This window comes from Triticum dicoccoides, chromosome 5B (assembly GCF_002162155.2).
Source record: "Triticum dicoccoides isolate Atlit2015 ecotype Zavitan chromosome 5B, WEW_v2.0, whole genome shotgun sequence".
Taxonomy (NCBI): Eukaryota; Viridiplantae; Streptophyta; class Magnoliopsida; order Poales; family Poaceae; genus Triticum; species Triticum dicoccoides.
In genome coordinates this window covers 48,161,933-48,181,769 of record NC_041389.1, presented here as the reverse complement: position 1 = coordinate 48,181,769, position 19,837 = coordinate 48,161,933, and positions in this window count along the sequence as shown.

The window sequence follows — 19,837 nt, the reverse complement described above, 5'->3', positions numbered from 1 at the left end:
CCCCTCCAGGGCCCCTACATAAAGAGGGGGGAGAGAGGGCTGCACACCCCAAGCCCCTGGCGCCTCCCCCTTCCCCCCGTAACACCTCTCCCTCTCGCTGAGCTTGGCGAAGCCCTGCCGAAATCCCCGCTACTTCCACCACCACGCCGTCGTGCTGCTGGATCTCCATCAACCTCTCCTTCCCCCTTGCTGGATCAAGAAGGAGGAGACGTCTCTCCGCTCCGTACGTGTGTTGAACGCGGAGGTGTCGTCCGTCCGGCGCTAGGATCATCGGTGATTTGGATCACGACGAGTACGACTCCATCAACCCCGTTCTCTTGAACGCTTCCGCTCGCGATCTACAATGGTATGTAGATGCACTCCTCTCTATCGTTGCTAGATGACTCCATAGATTGATCTTGGTGATGCGTAGAAAAAATTTATTTTCTGCAACAATCTCCAACAGTGGCATCATGAGCTAGGTCTATGCGTAGTTTCTATGCACGAGTAGAACACAATTTTGTTGTGGGCGTAGATTTTGTCAATTTACTTGCCACTACTAGTCTTATCTTGTTTCGGCGGCATCGTGGGATGAAGTGGCCCGGACCGACCTTACACGTACGCTTACGTGAGACAGGTTCCACCGACTGACATGCATTAGTTGCACAAGGTGGCTAGCGGGTGTCTGTCTCTCCCACTTTAGTCGGATCGGATTCGATGAAAAGGGTCCTTATGAAGGGTAAATAGAAATTGGCATATCACGTTGTGGTTTTGGCGTAGGTAAGAATCGTTCTTGCTAGAACCCTATAGCAGCCACGTAAAAAAATTGCAAAAACAATTAGAGGACGTCTAACTTGTTTTTGCAGCATATGCCTTGTGATGTGATATGGCCAAAAGGATATGATGAATGAAATATATGTGATGTATGAGATTGATCATGTTCTTGTAATAGGAATCACGACTTGCATGTTGATGAGTATGACAACCGGCAGGAGCCATAGGAGTTGTCTTTATTTATTGTATGACCTGCGTGTCACTGAATAACGCCATGTAATTACTTTACTTCTTTGCTAAACCGTTAGCCATAGTAGTAGAAGTAATAGTTGGCGAACAACTTCATGGAGACACGATGATGGAGATCATGGTGTCATGCCGGTGACGATGATGATCATGGCGCCCCGGAGATGGAGATCAAAGGAGCAAAATGATATTGGCCATATCATGTCACTATTTGATTGCATGTGATGTTTATCATGTTTTTGCATCTTATTTGCTTAGAACGACGGTAGTAAATAAGATGATCCCTCATAACAATTTCAAGAAAGTGTTCCCCCTAACTATGCGCCGTTGTGAAAGTTCGTTGTTTTGAAACACCACGTGATGATCGTGTGTGATAGATCCTAACGTTCGCATACAACGGGTGTAAGCCAAGTTTACACATGCAAAACAATTAGGTTGACTCGACGAGCCTAGCATGTACAGACATGGCCTCGGAACACAAGAGACCGAAAGATCGAGCATGAGTCGTATAGAAGATACGATCAACATGGAGATGTTCACCGATGATGACTAGTCCGTCTCACGTGATGATCGGACACGGTCTAGTTGACTCGGATCATGTATCACTTAGATGACTAGAGGGATGTCTATCTGAGTGGGAGTTCATTAAATAATTTGATTAGATGAACTTAATTATCATGAACTTAGTCTAAAACCTTTGAAAATTTCTTGTAGATCAAATGGCCCACGCTCATGTCAACCTCAACTTCAACGCGTTCCTAGAGAAAACCAAGCTGAAAGATGATGGCAGCAACTATACGGACTGGGTCCGGAACCTGAGGATCATCCTCATAGCTGCCAAGAAAGCATATGTCCTAGAACCACCGCTAGGTGAAGCACCCATCCCAGCGAACCAAGATGTTATGAACGCTTGGTAGTTGCGTGTTGATGATTACTCCCTCGTTCAGTGCGGCATGCTTTACAGCTTAGAACCGGGGCTCCAAAAGCGTTTTGAGCAACACGGAGCATATGAGATGTTCCAAGAGCTGAAAATGGTTTTCCAAGATCATGCCCGGGTCGAGAGATATGAAGTCTCCGACAAGTTCTACAGTTGTAAGATGGAGGAAAATAGTTCTGTCAGCGAGCACATACTCAAAATGTCTAGGTTGCACAACCGCTTGTCCCAGCTGGACATTAACCTCCCGGATGAGGCGGTCATTGACAGAATCCTTCAGTCGCTCCCACCTAGCTACAAGAGCTTTGTGATGAACTACAATATGCAGGGGATGGTGAAAACTATTCCTGAGGTATTTTTAATGTTGAAATCAGCAGAGGTAGAAATCAAAAAGGAACATCAAGTGTTGATAGTCAATAAAACCACTAGTTTCAAAAAAGGCAAGGGTAAGAAAAACTTCAAGAAGGACGGCAAGGGAGTTGCCGCGCCCGGTAAACCAGTTGTCAGGAAGAAGCCAAAGCACGGACGGAAACCTGAGACTGAGTGCTTTTATTGCAAGGGGAACGGTCACTGGAAGCGGAACTGCCCCAAGTACTTAGCGGATAAGAAGGCCGACAACACCAAAGGTATATATGATATACATGTTATTGATGTGTACCTTGCCAGTACTCGTAGTATCTCCTGGGTATTTGATACCGGTGCGGTTGCTCATATTTGTAACTCAAAACAGGAGCTGCGGAATAAGAGGAGACTGGCGAAGGACGAGGTGACGATGCGCGTCGGGAATGGTTCCAAGGTTGATGTGATCGCCGTCGGCACGCCACCTCTACATTTACCTATGGGATTAGTTTTAAACCTCCATAATTGTTATTTAGTGCCAGCTTTGAGCATGAATATTGTATCTGGATCTCGTTTAATACGAGATGGCTACTCATTTAAATCCGAGAATAATGGTTGTTCTATTTATACGAGAGATATGTTTTATGGTCATGCCCCGCTGGTCAATGGTTTATTCTTAATGAATATCGAACGTGATGTTACACATATTCATAGTGTGAATACCAAAAGATGTAAGATTGATAACGATAGTCCCACGTATCTGTGGCACTGCCGCCTTGGTCACATTGGTGCCAAACGCATGAAGAAGCTCCATACTGATGGACTTTTGGAGTCTCTTGATTTCGAATCATTTGACACATGCGAACCATGCCTCATGGGCAAAATGACCAAGACTCCGTTCTCCGGAAAAATGGAGCGAGCAACCAACTTATTGGAAATTATACATAGTGATGTGTGCGGTCCAATGAGCGTTGAGGCTCGCGGTGGCTATCGTTATGTTCTCACCCTCACTAATGACTTGAGTAGATATGGATATGTCTACTTAATGAAACACAAGTCTGAGACCTTTGAAAAGTTCAAAGAATTTCAGAATGAGGTAGAGAATCAACGTGACAGAAAAATAAAGTTCTTACGATCAGATCGTGGGGGAGAATATTTAAGTCACGAGTTTGGTACGCACTTAAGGAAATGTGGAATTGTTTCACAACTCACGCCGCCTGGAACACCTCAGCGTAACGGTGTGTCCGAACGTCGTAATCGCACTCTATTGGATATGGTGCGGTCTATGATGTCTCTTACCGACTTACCGCTATCATTTTGGGGATACACTTTAGAGACAGCTACATTCACTTTAAATAGGGCACCGTCTAAATCCGTTGAGACGACACCGTATGAATTATGGTTTGGAAAGAAACCTAAGCTGTCGTTTCTAAAAGTTTGGGGATGCGATGCCTATGTCAAGAAACTTCAACCTGAAAAGCTCAAACCCAAGTCGGAAAAATGTGTCTTCATAGGATACCCTAAGGAAACCATTGGGTATACCTTCTACCTCAGATCCTAAGGCAAGATCTTTGTTTCCAAGAACGGGTCCTTTCTGGAGAAAGAGTTTCTCTCGAAAGAAGTAAGTGGGAGGAAAGTGGAACTTGATGAAGTACTACCTCTTGAACCGGTAAGTAGCGCAGCTCAGGAAGATGTTCCTGTGGTGTCTGCATCGACTAGAGAGGAAATTAATGATGATGATCAAGGTACTTCGGATCAAGTTACTACTGAACTTCGTAGGTCCACAAGGACACATTCCACACCAGAGTGGCATGTCAACCCTGTCCTAGAAATCATGTTGTTAGACAACAGTGAACCTTCGAACTATGAAGAAGCGATGGCGGGCCCAGATTCCAACAAATGGCTTGAAGCCATGAAATCCGAGATAGGATCCATGTATGAAAACAAAGTATGGACTTTGACAGACTTGCCCGATGATCGGCGAGCGATAGAAACTAAATGGATCTTTAAGAAGAAGACGGACGCGGATGGACATGTTACCATCTATAAAGCTCGACTTGTCGCTAAGGGTTATCGGCACGTTCAAGGGGTTGAATACGATGAGACTTTCTCTCCCGTAGCGAAGCTGAAGTCCGTCCGAATCATGTTAGCAATTGCCGCATACTATGATTATGAGATATGGCAAATGGACGCCAAAACGGCATTCCTTAACGGCTATCTTAAGGAAGAACTGTATATGATGCAGCTGGAAGGTTTTGTCGATCCTAAGAATGCTAACAAGGTATGCAAGCTCCAGCGATCCATTTATGGGCTGGTGCAAGCATCTCGGAGTTGGAATATTCGCTTTGATGAGATGATCAAAGCGTTTGGGTTTATGCAGACTTATGGAGAAGCCTGCGTTTACAAGAAAGTGAGTGAGAGCTCTGTAGCATTTCTCATATTATATGTGGAAGACATACTTTTGATGGGAAATGATATAGAACTTTTGGACAGCATAAAGGCCTACTTGAATAAGTGTTTTTCAATGAAGGACCTTGGAGAAGCTGCTTATATATTAGGCATCAAGATCTATAGAGATAGATCGAGACGCCTCATAGGTCTTTCACAAAGCACATACCTTGACAAGATATTGAAGCAGTTCAATATGGACCAGTCCAAGAAGGGGTTCTTGCCTGTGTTGCAAGGTGTGAAATTGAGCTCAGCTCAATCCCCGACCATGGCAGAAGATAAAGAAAAGATGAGTGTCATCCCGTATGCCTCGGCCATAGGGTCTATTATGTATGCCATGTTGTGTACCAGACCTGATGTAAACCTTGTCATAAGTTTGGTTGCAAGACACCAAAGTAATCCCGGCATGGAGCATTGGACAGCGGTCAAGAATATCTTGAAGTACCTGAAAAGGACTAAGGATATGTTTCTCGTTTATGGAGGTGACGAAGAGCTCGTCGTAAAGGGTTACGTCGATGCTAGCTTCGACACAGATCTGGATGACTCCAAGTCACAAACCGGATACATGTATATTTTGAATGGTGGGGCAGTAAGCTGGTGCAGCAGCAAGTAGAGCGTCGTGGCGGGATCTACATGTGAAACGGAGTACATGGCAGCCTCTGAGGCAGCGCATGAAGCAATCTAGATGAAGGAGTTCATCACCGACCTAGGAGTTATTCCCAATGCGTGGGGGCCAATCACTCTCTTCTGTGACAACACTGGAGCTATTGCCCTTGCCAAGGAGCCTAGGTTTCACAAGAAGACCAGGCACATCAAGCGTCGCTTCAACTCCATTCGTGAAAATGTTCAAGATGGAGACATAGATATTTGCGAAGTGCATACGGATCTGAATGTCGCAGATCCGTTGACTAAACCTCTTCCACGAGAAAAACATGATCAACACCAGAACTCTATGGGTGTTCGATTCATCACAGTGTAACTAGATTATTGACTCTAGTGCAAGTGGGAGACTATTGGAAATATTCCCTAGAGGCAATAATAAAATGATTATTATTATATTTCCTTGTTCATGATAATTGTCTATTGTTCATGCTATAATTGTATTAACCGAAAACAGTGATACATGTGTGAATACATAGACCACAACATGTCCCTAGTGAGACTCTAGTTGACTAGCTCGTTGATCAACAGATAGTCAGGTTTCCTGACTATGGACATTGGATGTCATTGATAACGGGATCATATCATTAGGAGAATGATGTGATGGACAAGAACCAATCCTAAGCATAGCACAAGATCGTGTAGTTCGTTTGCTGAAGCTTTTCTAATGTCAAGTATCAGTTTCTTAGACCATGAGATTGTGTAACTCCCAGATACCGTAGGAGTGCTTTGGGTGTACCAAACGTCACAACGTAACTGTGTGACTATAAAGGTACACTACAGGTATCTCCGAAAGTCTCTGTTGGGTTGACACAAATCGAGACTGGGATTTGTCACTCCGTTTGATGAAGAGGTATCTCTGGGCCCACTCGGTAATGCATCATCATAATGAGCTCAATGTGACCAAGTGGTTGGTCACGGGATCATGCATTATGTAACGAGTAAAGTGACTTGCCGGTAACGAGATTGAACGAGGTATTGGGATACCGACGATCGAGTCTCAGGCAAGTAACGTACCGATCGACAAAGGGAATTGCATACGGGATTACTTGAATCCTCGACATCGTGGTTCATCCAATGAGATCATCAAGGAGCATGTGGGAGCCAACATGGGTATCCAGATCCCTTTGTTGGTTATTGACCGGAGAGTCATCTCGGTCATGTCTACGTGTCTCCCGAACCCGTAGGGTCTACACACTTAAGGTTCGGTGATGCTAGGGTTGTAGAGATATTAGTATGCGGTAACCCGAAAGTTGTTCGGGGTCCCGAAAGAGATCCCGAACGTCACGAGGAGTTCCAGAATGGTCCGGAGGTGAAGATTTGTATATAGGAAGTCCAGTTTCGGCCACCGGAAAAGTTTCAGGGGTCACCGGTATTGTACCGGGACCACTGGAAGGGTCCTGGGGGTCCACCGGGTGGGGCCACCTATCCCGGAGGGCCCCATGGGCTGAAGTGGGCAGAGAACCAGCCCCTGGTGGGCTGGTACGCCCTCCTTGGGCCTCCCCCTGCGCCTAGGGTTGGAAACCCTGGGGGTGGGGGGCGCCCCACCTGACTTGGGGGGCAAGTCCCCCCTTTGGCCACCGCTCTGTTGGGGAACGTAGTAATTTCAAAAAAATTCCTACACATACACAAGATCATGGTGATGCATAGCAATGAGAGGGGGAATGTATCTTCATACCCTTGAAGATCGCTAAGCGGAAGCATTTATCAACGCGGTTGATGTAGTCGTACGTCTTCACGATCCAACCGATCCAAGTACCGAACGCACGGCACCTCCGAGTTCTGCACACGTTCATCTTGATGACGTCCTCGCCTTCTCGATCCAGCAATACGGGCGAAGTAGTAGATGAGTTCCGGCAGCACGGCAGCGTGGTGACGGTGTTGGTGAAGAACAATCTCCGCAGGGCTTCGCCTAAGCACTACGGAAACTATGACGGAGGATAAACTAGAGGGGACAGGGTTGCCGGCACACGGCTTGGTGTTTCTTGATGTGTCTTTGGTGCTAGCCCTGCCCCTCTATTTATATGTTGAGCCCTGGGGTCGAAACTTGGAGTAAAAGCCTCCTCAAAGTCGATTTTGCCCGGAAGGCAAGAGTCCTACACGGACTCCAGGGCTAGATGCCAGGGTTCCCGGTGTCTACCCCCTAGACGCCAGGGTTCCTGGCGTCGAGCCTCTAGTTTCCGCAAAACTCCCTTTTGCACTTTTCAAAAGCCTTGTGGGCTTTCCTCTTTGGCCCAAATAATGTGTTCTCGTACCCAAACATTTCGGGAAACATCCGGAACCCCTTCCGGTGAATTCCAGAACTCTTCCGGAGATCAAACACTATTATCCCATATATCAAACTTTATCTCCGGACCATTCCGGAGTTCCTGGTCATGTCCGTGATCTCATCCAGGACTCCGAACAACATTCGGTTACCAACATACATAACTCATATAATACTATATCGTCAATGAAACGTTAAGCGTGCGGACACTATGGGTTCGAGAACTATGTAGGCATGACCGAGACACGTTTCTGGTCAATAACCAATAGCGGGACCTGGATGCCCATATTGGCTCCCACATATTCTATGAAGATCTTTATCGGTCAAACCGCATAACAACATACGTTGTTCCCTTTGTCATCGGTATGTTACTTGCCCCAGATTCGATCATCGGTATCTCAATACCTAGTTCAATCTCGTTACCGGCAAGTCTCTTTACTCGTTCCATAATACATCATCCCGCAACTAACTCATTATTTGCAATGCTTGCAAGGCTTTAAGTGATGTGCATTACCGAGTGGGCCCAGAGATACCTCTCCGACAATCGGAGTGACAAATCCTAATCTCGAAATACGCCAACCCGACAAGTACCTTCGGAGACACCTGTAGAGCACCTTTATAATCACCCAGTTATGTTGTGACGTTTGTTAGCACACAAAGTGTTCCTCCGATAAACGGGAGTTGCATAATCTCACAGTCATAGGAACATGTATAAGTCATGAAGAAAGCAATAGCAACATACTAAACGATCGATTGCTCAGCTAACGGAATGGGTCAAGTCAATCACATCATTCTCCTAATGATGTGATCCCATTAATCAAATGACAACTCATGTCTATGGCTAGGAAACATAACCATCTTTGATCAACGAGCTAGTCAAGTAGAGGCATACTAGTGACAATCTGTTTGTCTATGTATTCACACATGTATTATGTTTCCGGTTAATACAATTCTAGCATGAATAATAAACATTTATCATGAAATAAGGAAATAAATAATAACTTTATTATTGCCTCTAGGGCATATTTCCTTCGGTCTCCCACTTGCACTAGAGTCAATAATCTAGTTCACATCACCATGTGATCTAACACTAATATTCACATCTGCATGTGATTAACACCCATAGTTCACATCGTCATATGACCAGCGCCCAAAGGGTTTACTAGAGTCAATAATCTAGTTCACATCGATATGTGATTAACACCCAAAGAGTACTAAGGTGTGATCATGTTTTGCTCATGAGAGAAGTTTAGTCAACGGGTCTGTCACATTCAGATCCGTATGTATTTTGCAAATATTCTATGTCTACAATGCTCTGCACGGAGCTACTCTAGCTAATTGCTCCCACTTTCAATATGTATCCAGATTAAGACTTAGAGTCATCTGGATCAGTGCCAAAACTTGTATCGATGTAACCCTTTACAATGAACCTTTTGTCACCTCCATAATCGAGAAACATATCCTTATTCCACTAAGGATAATTTTGACCAATGTCCAGTGATCTACTCCTAGATCACTATTGGACTGTCTTGCCAAACCAGGGCAGAGTATACAATAGGTCTGATCCATAGCATGGCATACTTTTATAGAACCTATGACTGATGCATAGGGAATGACTTTCATTCTCTTTCTATTTTCTGCCGTGGTCGGGATTTGAGTCTTGCTCAATTTCACACCTTTGCAACATGGGCAAGAACTCTTTCTTTGACTGTTCCATTTTGAACTACTTCAAAATCTTGTCAAGGTATGTACTCATTTAAAATCTTATCAAGCGTCTTGATCTATCTCTATAGATCTTGATGCTCAATATGTAAGCAGCTTTACTGAGGTCTTTCTTTGAAAAACTCCTTTAAAACACTCCTTTATGCTTTCCAGAAAATTCTACATCATTTCCGATCAACAATATGTCATTCACATATACTTATCAGAAAGGCTGTAGTGCTCCCACTCACTTTCTTATAAATACAGGCCTTTCCAAAAGTCTGTATAAAACCATATGCTTTGATCAACTCATCAAAGCGTATATTCCAACTCCGAGATGCTTGCACCAGTCCATTGATGGGTCGCTGGAGCTTGCACATTTTGTTAGCACCTTTCGGATCGACAAAACCTACTGGTTGCATCATATACAACTCTTCTTCCAGAAATCCATTCAGGAACACAGTTTTGATATCCATTTGCCAGATTTCATAAAATGTGGCAATTGCTAACATGATTTGGACAGACTTAAGCATCGTTAAAAGTGAGAAAATCTCATCATATTCAACACCTTGAACTTGTCGAAAACCTTTTTGCGACAAGTCGAGCTTTGTAGATAGTAACACTACTATCAACGTCCGTCTTCCTCTCGAAGGTCCATTTATTTTCTATGGCTTGCCGATCATCGGGCAAGTCCACCAAAGTGTTGGGTTTCGTAGTAATTTCAAAAATTTTCCTACGCGCACACAGGATCATGTGATGCAAAGCAACGAGAGGAGAGTGTTGTCTACGTACCCAACGCAGACCGACTGCGGAAGCGATGACACGACATAGAGGAAGTAGTCGTATGTCTTCACGATCCAACCGATCAAGCACCGAAACTACGGCACCTCCGAGTTCGAGCACACGTTCAGCTTGATGACGATCCCCGGACTCCGATCCAGCAAAGTGTCGGGGAAGAGTTTCGTTAGCACGACGGCGTGGTGACGATCTTGATGAACTACAACAGCAGGGCTTCGCCTAAACTCCGCTACAGTATTATCGAGGAATATGGTGGCAGGGGGCACCGCACACGGCTAAGGAATCGATCACGTGGATCAACTTGTGTCAACTTGTGTGTTTAGAGGTGCCCCTGCCTCAGTATATAAAGGAGCCAAGGGGGGGAGGAGGCGCCGGCCAGGAGGAGGTGGCGCAAGAGGAGTCCTACTCCTACCGGGAGTAGGACTCCCCTCCAATCCTATTCCAACTAGGAATCCCCAAAGGGGAAAGAGGGAGAGGGGTGGCCGGCCACCTCTCCTAGTCCTAATAGGACTAAGGGGAAGGGGGGAGGCGCGCAGCCCCCTTGGGCTGCCCCTTTCTCCTTTCCACTAAGGCCCATGATGGCCCATATGGCTCCCGGGGGGTTCCGGTAACCTCCCGGTAACCCGGTAAAATCCCGATTTCACCCGGAACACTTCCGATGTCCAAACATAGACTTCCAATATATCAATCTTTATGTCTTGACCATTTCGAGACTCCTCGTCATGTCCGTGATCACATCCGAGACTCCGAACAACCTTCGGTACATCAAAATGCATAAACTCATAATATAACTGTCATCGTAACCTTAAGCGTGCGGACCCTACGGGTTCGAGAACAATGTAGACATGACCGAGACACGTCTCTGGTCAATAACCAATAGCGGGACCTGGATGCCCATATTGGCTCCTACATATTCTACGAAGATCTTTATCGGTCAGACCGCATAACAACATACGTTGTTCCCTTTGTCATCGGTATGTTACTTGCCCGAGATTCGATCGTCGGTATCCAATACCTAGTTCAATCTCGTTACCGGCAAGTCTCTTTACTCGTTCCGTAATACATCATCTCACAACTAACATATTAGTTGTAATGCTTGCAAGGCTTATGTGATGTGTATTACCGAGAGGGCCCAGAGATACCTCTCCGACAATCGGAGTGACAAATCCTAATCTCGAAATACGCCAACCCAACATCGACCATTGGAGACACCTGTAGTACTCTTTATAATCACCCAGTTACGTTGTGACGTTTGGTAGTACCCAAAGTGTTCCTCCGGTAAACGGGAGTTGCATAATCTCATAGTCATAGGAACATGTATAAGTCATGAAGAAAGCAATAGCAACATACTAAACGATCGGGTGCTAAGCTAATGGAATGGGTCATGTCAATCAGATCATTCTACTAATGATGTGACCTCGTTAATCAAATAACAACTCATTGTTCATGGTTAGGAAACATAACCATCTTTGATTAACGAGCTAGTCAAGTAGAGGCATACTAGTGACACTCTGTTTGTCTATGTATTCACACATGTATTATGTTTCCGGTTAATACAATTCTAGCATGAATAATAAACATTTATCATGATTATAAGGAAATAAATAATAACTTTATTATTGCCTCTAGGGCATATTTCCTTCAGTCTCCCACTTGCACTAGAGTCAATAATCTAGATTACACTGTAATGATTCTAACACCCATGGAGCCTTGGTGCTGATCATGTTTTGCTCATGGAAGAGGCTTAGTCAATGGGTCTGCAACATTCAGATCCGTATGTATCTTGCAAATCTCTATGTCTCCCACCTGGACTAGATCCCGGATGGAGTTGAAGCGTCTCTTGATGTGTTTGGTCCTTTTGTGAAATCTGGATTCCTTTGCCAAAGCAATTGCACCAGTATTGTCACAAAAGATTTTCATTGGACCCGATGCACTAGGTATGACACCTAGATCGGATATGAACTCCTTCATCCAGACTCCTTCATTTGCTGCTTCCGAAGCAGCTATGTATTCCGCTTCACATGTAGATCCCGCTACGACGCTTTGTTTAGAACTGCACCAACTGACAGCTCCACCGTTCAATGTAAACACGTATCCGGTTTGCGATTTAGAATCGTCCGGATCAGTGTCAAAGCTTGCATCAACATAACCTTTTACGATGAGCTCTTTGTCACCTCCATATATGAGAAACATATCCTTAGTCCTTTTCAGGTATTTCAGGATGTTCTTGACCGCTGTCCAGTGATTCACTCCTGGATTACTTTGGTACCTTCCTGCTAAACTTATAGCAAGGCATATATCAGGTCTGGTACACAGCATTGCATACATGATAGATCCTATGGCTGATGCATAGGGAACATCTTTCATATTCTCTCTATCTTCTTCAGTGGTCGGGCATTGAGTCTTACTCAATTTCACACCTTGTAACACAGGCAAGAACCCTTTCTTCGCTTGATCCATTTTGAACTTCTTCAAAATTTTGTCAAGGTATGTGCTTTGTGAAAGTCCAATTAAGCGTTTTGATCTATCTCTATAGATCTTAATGCCTAATATGTAAGCAGCTTCACCGAGGTCTTTCATTGAAAAACTTTTATTCAAGTATCCCTTTATGCTATCCAGAAATTCTATATCATTTCCAATCAGTAATATGTCATCCACATATAATATCAGAAATGCTACAGAGCTCCCACTCACTTTCTTGTAAATACAGGCTTCTCCGAAAGTCTGTATAAAACCAAATGCTTTGATCACACTATCAAAACGTTTATTCCAACTCCGAGAGGCTTGCACCAGTCCATAAATGGATCACTGGAGCTTGCACACTTTGTTAGCTCCCTTTGGATCGACAAAACCTTCTGGTTGCATCATATACAACTCTTCTTCCAGAAATCCATTCAGGAATGCAGTTTTGACATCCATTTGCCAAATTTCATAATCATAAAATGCGGCAATTGCTAACATGATTCGGACGGACTTAAGCATCGCTACGGGTGAGAAGGTCTCATCGTAGTCAATTCCTTGAACTTGCCGAAAACCTTTTGCGACAAGTCGAGCTTTGTAGACAGTAACATTACCATCAGCGTCAGTCTTCTTCTTAAAAATCCATTTATTCTCAATTGCTTGCCGATCATCGGGCAAGTCAAGCAAAGTCCATACTTTGTTCTCATACATGGATCCCATCTCAGATTTCATGGCTTCAAGCCACTTTACGGAATCTGGGCTCACCATTGCTTCTTCATAGTTCGTAGGTTCATCATGATCTAGTAGCATGACCTCCAGAATAGGATTACCGAACCACTTTGGTGCGGATCTTACTCTGGTTGATCTACGCGGTTCAGTAGTATCTTGATCTGAAGTTTCATGATCATTATCATTGGCTTCCTCACTAACTGGTGTAGGTGTCACTGAAACAGTTTTCTGTGATGAACTACTTTCCAGTAAGGGAGCAGGTACAGTTACCTCGTCAAGTTCTACTTTCCTCCCACTCACTTCTTTCGAGAGAAACTCCTTCTCTAGAAATGATCCATTCTTAGCAACGAATGTTTTGCCTTCGGATCTGTGATAGAAGGTGTACCCAACAGTTTCCTTTGGGTATCCTATGAAGACACTTTTCTCCGATTTGGGTTCGAGCTTATCAGGTTGAAGCTTTTTCACATAAGCATCGCAGCCCCAAACTTTAAGAAACGACAACTTTGGTTTCTTGCCAAACCACAGTTCATAAGGCGTCGTCTCAACGGATTTTGATGGTGCCCTATTTAACGTGAATGCGGCCGTCTCTAAAGCATATCCCCAAAATGATAGCGGTAAATCAGTAAGAGACATCATAGATCGCACCCTATCTAGTAAAGTACGATTACGACGTTCGGACACACCATTACGCTGTGGTGTTCCGGGTGGCGTGAGTTGCGAAACTATTCCACAGTTTTTCAAATGTACACCAAACTCGTAACTCAAATATTCTCCTCCACGATCAGATCGTAGAAACTTATTTTCTTGTTACGATGATTTTCAACTTCACTCTGAAATTCTTTGAACTTTTCAAATGTTTCAGACTTATGTTTCATTAAGTAAATATACCCATATCTGCTTAAATCATCTGTGAAGGTGAGAAAATAACGATACCCGCCACGAGCCTCAATATTCATCGGGCCACATACATCGGTATGTATGATTTCCAACAAATCTGTTGCTCTCTCCATAGTACCGGAGAACGGTGTTTTAGTCATCTTGCCCATGAGGCACGGTTCGCAAGTACCAAGTGATTCATAATCAAGTGGTTCCAAAAGTCCATCGGTATGGAGTTTCTTCATGCGCTTTATACCGATATGACCTAAACGACAGTGCCACAAATAAGTTGCACTTTCATTATCAACTCTGCATCTTTTGGCTTCAACATTATGAATATGTGTATTACTACTATCGAGATTCAATAAAAATAGACCACTCTTCAAGGGTGCATGACCATAAAAGATATTACTCATATAAATAGAACAACCATTATTCTCTGATTTAAATGAATAACCGTCTCGCATTAAACAAGATCCAGATATAATGTTCATACTCAACGCTGGCACCAAATAACAATTACTTAGGTCTAATATTAATCCCGAAGGTAGATGTAGAGGTAGCGTGCCGACTGCGATCACATCGACTTTGGAACCGTTTCCCACGCGCATCGTCACCTCGTCCTTTGCCAGTGCCCGCTTATTCTGTAGTCCCTGTTTCGAGTTGCAAATATTAGCAACAGAACCAGTATCAAATACCCAGGTGCTACTGCGAGCTCTAGTAAGGTACACATCAATAACATGTATATCACATATACCTTTGTTCACCTTGCCATCCTTCTTATCCGCCAAATACTTGGGGCAGTTCCGCTTCCAGTGACCAGTCTGCTTGCAGTAGAAGCACTCAGTTTCAGGCTTAGGTCCAGACTTGGGTTTCTTCTCTTGAGCAGCAACTTGCTTGCCGTTCTTCTTGAAGTTCCCCTTTTTCTTCCCTTTGCCCTTTTTCTTGAAACTAGTGGTCTTGTTAACCATCAACACTTGATGCTCCTTCTTGATTTCTACCTCCGCAGCTTTCAGCATTGCGAAGAGCTCGGGAATAGTCTTGTTCATCCCTTGCATATTATAGTTCATTACGAAGCTCTTGTAGCTTGGTGGCAGTGATTGGAGAATTCTGTCGATGACGTAATCATCCGGAAGATTAACTCCCAATTGAATCAAGTGATTATTATACCCAGACATTTTGAGTATATGCTCACTGACAGAACTGTTCTCCTCCATCTTGCAGCTATAGAACTTATTGGAGACTTCATATCTCTCAATCCGGGTATTTGCTTGAAATATTAACTTCAACTCCTGGAACATCTCATATGCTCCATGACGTTCAAAACATCGTTGAAGTCCCGATTCTAAGCTGTAAAGCATGGCACACTGAACTATCGAGTAGTCATCAGCTTTGCTCTGCCAGACGTTCATAACATCTGGCGTTGCTCCAGCAGCAGGCCTGGCACCCAGCGGTGCTTCCAGGACGTAATTCTTCTGTGCAGCAATGAGGATAATCCTCAAGTTACGGACCCAGTCCGTGTAATTGCTACCATCATCTTTCAACTTTGCTTTCTCAAGGAACGCATTAAAATTCAACGGAACAACAGCACGAGCCATCTATCTACAATCAACATAAACAAGCAAGATACTATCAGGTACTAAGTTCATGATAAATTTAAGTTCAATTAATCATATTACTTAAGAACTCCCACTTAGATAGACATCCCTCTAATCTTCTAAGTGATTACGTGATCCAAATCAACTAAACCATGACCGATCATCACGTGAGATGGAGTAGTTTTCAATGGTGAACATCATTTATGTTGATCATATCTACTATATGATTCACGCTCGACCTTTCGGTCTCTGTGTTCCGAGGCCATATCTGCATATGCTAGGCTCGTCAAGTTTAACCTGAGTATTCTGCGTGTGCAAAAACTGGCTTGCACCCGTTGTAGATGGACGTAGAGCTTATCACACCCGATCATCACGTGGTGTCTGGGCACGACGAACTTTGGCAACGGTGCATACTCAGGGAGAACACTTCTTGATAATTTAATGAGAGATCATCTTATAATGCTACCGTCAATCAAAGCAAGATAAGATGCATAAAAAGATAAACATCACATGCAATCAATATAAGTGATATGATATGGCCATCATCATCTCGTGCTTGTGATCTCCATCTCCGAAGCACCGTCATGATCACCATCGTCACCGGCGCGACACCTTGATCTCCATCGTAGCATCGTTGTCGTCTCGCCAATCTTATGCTTTCACGACTATCACTACCGTTCAGTAATAAAGTTAAGCATTACATCGCGATTGCATTGCATACAATAAAGCGACAACCATATGGCTCCTGCCAGTTGCCGATAACTTGGTTGCAAAACATGATCATATCATACAATAAAATTCAGCATCATGCCTTGACCATATCACATCACAACATGCCCTGCAAAAACAAGTTAGACGTCCTCTACTTTGTTGTTGCATGTTTTACGTGGCTGCTACGGGCTTAAGTAAGAACCAATCTCACCTACGCATCAAAACCACAACGATAGTTTGTCAAATAGACTCCGTTTTAACCTTCGCAAGGACCGGGCGTAGCCATACTTGGTTCAACTAAAGTTGGAGAGACAGTCGCCCGCAAGCCATCTCTGTGCAAAGCACGTCGAGGGAACCGGTCTCGCGTAAGCGTACGCGTAAGGTTGGTCTGGGTCGTCTCGTCCAACAATACCGCCGAACCAAAATATGACATGCTGGTAGGCAGTATGACTTGTATCGTCCACAACTCACTTGTGTTCTACTCGTGCATATAACATCAACATCAATAACCTAGGCTCGGATGCCACTGTTGGGTTTCGTAGTAATTTCAAAAAAATTCCTACGCGCACACAGGATCATGTGATGCATAGCAACGAGAGGAGAGTGTTGTCTACGTACCCAACGCAGACCGACTGCGGAAGCGATGACACGACGTAGAGGAAGTAGTCGTACGTCTTCACGATCCAACTGATCAAGCACCGAAACTACGGCACCTCCGAGTTCGAGCACATGTTCAGCTTGATGACGATCCCCGGACTCCGATCCAGCAAAGTGTCGGGGAAGAGTTTCGTCAGCACGACGGCGTGGTGACGATCTTGATGAACTACAGCAGCAGGGCTTCGCCTAAACTCCGCTACAGTATTATCGAGGAATATGGTGGCAGGGGGCACCGCACACGGCAAAGGAATCGATCACGTGGATCAACTTGTGTCAACTTGTGTGTTTAGAGGTGCCCCTGCCTCAGTATATAAAGGAGCCAAGGGGGGGAGGAGGCGCCGGCCCGGAGGAGGTGGCGCAGGAGGAGTCCTACTCCTACCGGGAGTAGGACTCCCCTCCAATCCTATTCCAACTAGGAATCCCCAAAGGGGAAAGAGGGAGAGGGGTGGCCGGCCACCTCTCCTAGTCCTAATAGGACTAGGGGAAGGGGGGAGGCGCGCAGCCCCCTTGGGCTGCCCCTTTCTCCTTTCCACTAAGGCCCATGATGGCCCATATGGCTCCCGGGGGGTTCCGGTAACCTCCCGGTAACCCGGTAAAATTCCGATTTCACCCGGAACACTTCCGATGTCCAAACATAGACTTCCAATATATCAATCTTTATGTCTTGACCATTTCGAGACTCCTCGTCATGTCCGTGATCACATCCGGGACTCCGAACAACCTTCGGTACATCAAAATGCATAAACTCATAATATAACTGTCATCGTAACCTTAAGCGTGCGGACCCTACGGGTTCGAGAACAATGTAGACATGACCGAGACACGTCTCTGGTCAATAACCAATAGCGGGACCTGGATGCCCATATTGGCTCCTACATATTCTACGAAGATCTTTATCGGTCAGACCGCATAACAACATACGTTGTTCCCTTTGTCATCGGTATGTTACTTGCCCGAGATTCGATCGTCGGTATCCAATACCTAGTTCAATCTCGTTACCGGCAAGTCTCTTTACTCGTTCCGTAATACATCATCTCACAACTAACATATTAGTTGTAATGCTTGCAAGGCTTATGTGATGTGTATTACCGAGAGGGCCCAGAGATACCTCTCCGACAATCGGAGTGACAAATCCTAATCTCGAAATACGCCAACCCAACCTCGACCATTGGAGACACCTGTAGTACTCCTTTATAATCACCCAGTTACGTTGTGACGTTTGGTAGTACCCAAAGTGTTCCTCCGGTAAACGGGAGTTGCATAATCTCATAGTCATAGGAACATGTATAAGTCATGAAGAAAGCAATAGCAACATACTAAACGATCGGGTGCTAAGCTAATGGAATGGGTCATGTCAATCAGATCATTCTACTAATGATGTGACCTCGTTAATCAAATAACAACTCATTGTTCATGGTTAGGAAACATAACCATCTTTGATTAACGAGCTAGTCAAGTAGAGGCATACTAGTGACACTCTGTTTGTCTATGTATTCACACATGTATTATGTTTCCGGTAAATACAATTCTAGCATGAATAATAAACATTTATCATGATTATAAGGAAATAAATAATAACTTTATTATTGCCTCTAGGGCATATTTCCTTCACAAAGTCCACACTTTGTTCTCATACATGGATCCTATCTCAGATTTCATGGCCTTCAAGCCATTTCGAGGAATCTAGGCTCATCATCGCTTCCTCATAGTTCATAGGTTTATCATGGTCTAGTAACATGACTTCCAAAATAGGATTACCGTGCCACTCTGGTGCGGACCGTACTCTGGAAGACCTACGAGGTTCTGTAGTAACTTGATCTGAAGTTTCATGATCAGCATCATTAGCTTCCTCACTAATTGGTGTAGCAATCACTGGAACTGATTTCTGTGATGAACTACTTTCCAATTCGGGAGAAGGTACAATTACCTTATCAAGTTCTACTTTCCTCCCACCCACTTCTTTCAAGAGAAACTCCTTCTCTAGAAAGAATCCATTTTAGCAACGAATATCTTGCCTTCGGATCTATGATAGAAGGTGTACCCAGCAGTTTCCTTTGGGTATTCTATGAAGACGCACTTCTCCGATTTGGGTTCGAGCTTATCAGGTTGAAAACCTTTTTCATATAAGCATCACAACTCCAGACTTTAAAAATGACAGCTTAGGTTTACTGCTAAACCATAGTTCATACGGTGTCGTCTCAACGGATTTAGATGGTGCCCTATTAAACGTGAATGCAGCTGTCTCTAATGCATAACCCCAAAACGATAGTGGTAAACCGATAAGAGACATCATAGATCGCACCATATCTAGTAAAGTACGATTACGACGTTCGGACACACCATTACATTGTGGTGTTCCAGGTGGCGTGAGTTGCGAAACTATTTCACATTGTTTCAAATGAAGACCAAACTCGTAACTCTAATATTCGTCTCCACGATCAGATCGTAGAAACTTTATTTTTCTTGTTACGATGATTTTCCATTTCACTCTGAAATTCTTTGAACTTCTAAAATGTTTCAGACTTATGTTTCATCAAGAAGATATACTCATATCTGCTCAAATCATCTGTGAAGGTCAGAAAATAACGATACACGCCGCGAGCCTTAACACTCATCGGATCGCATACATCGGTATGTATTATTTCCAGTAAGTCAGTAGCT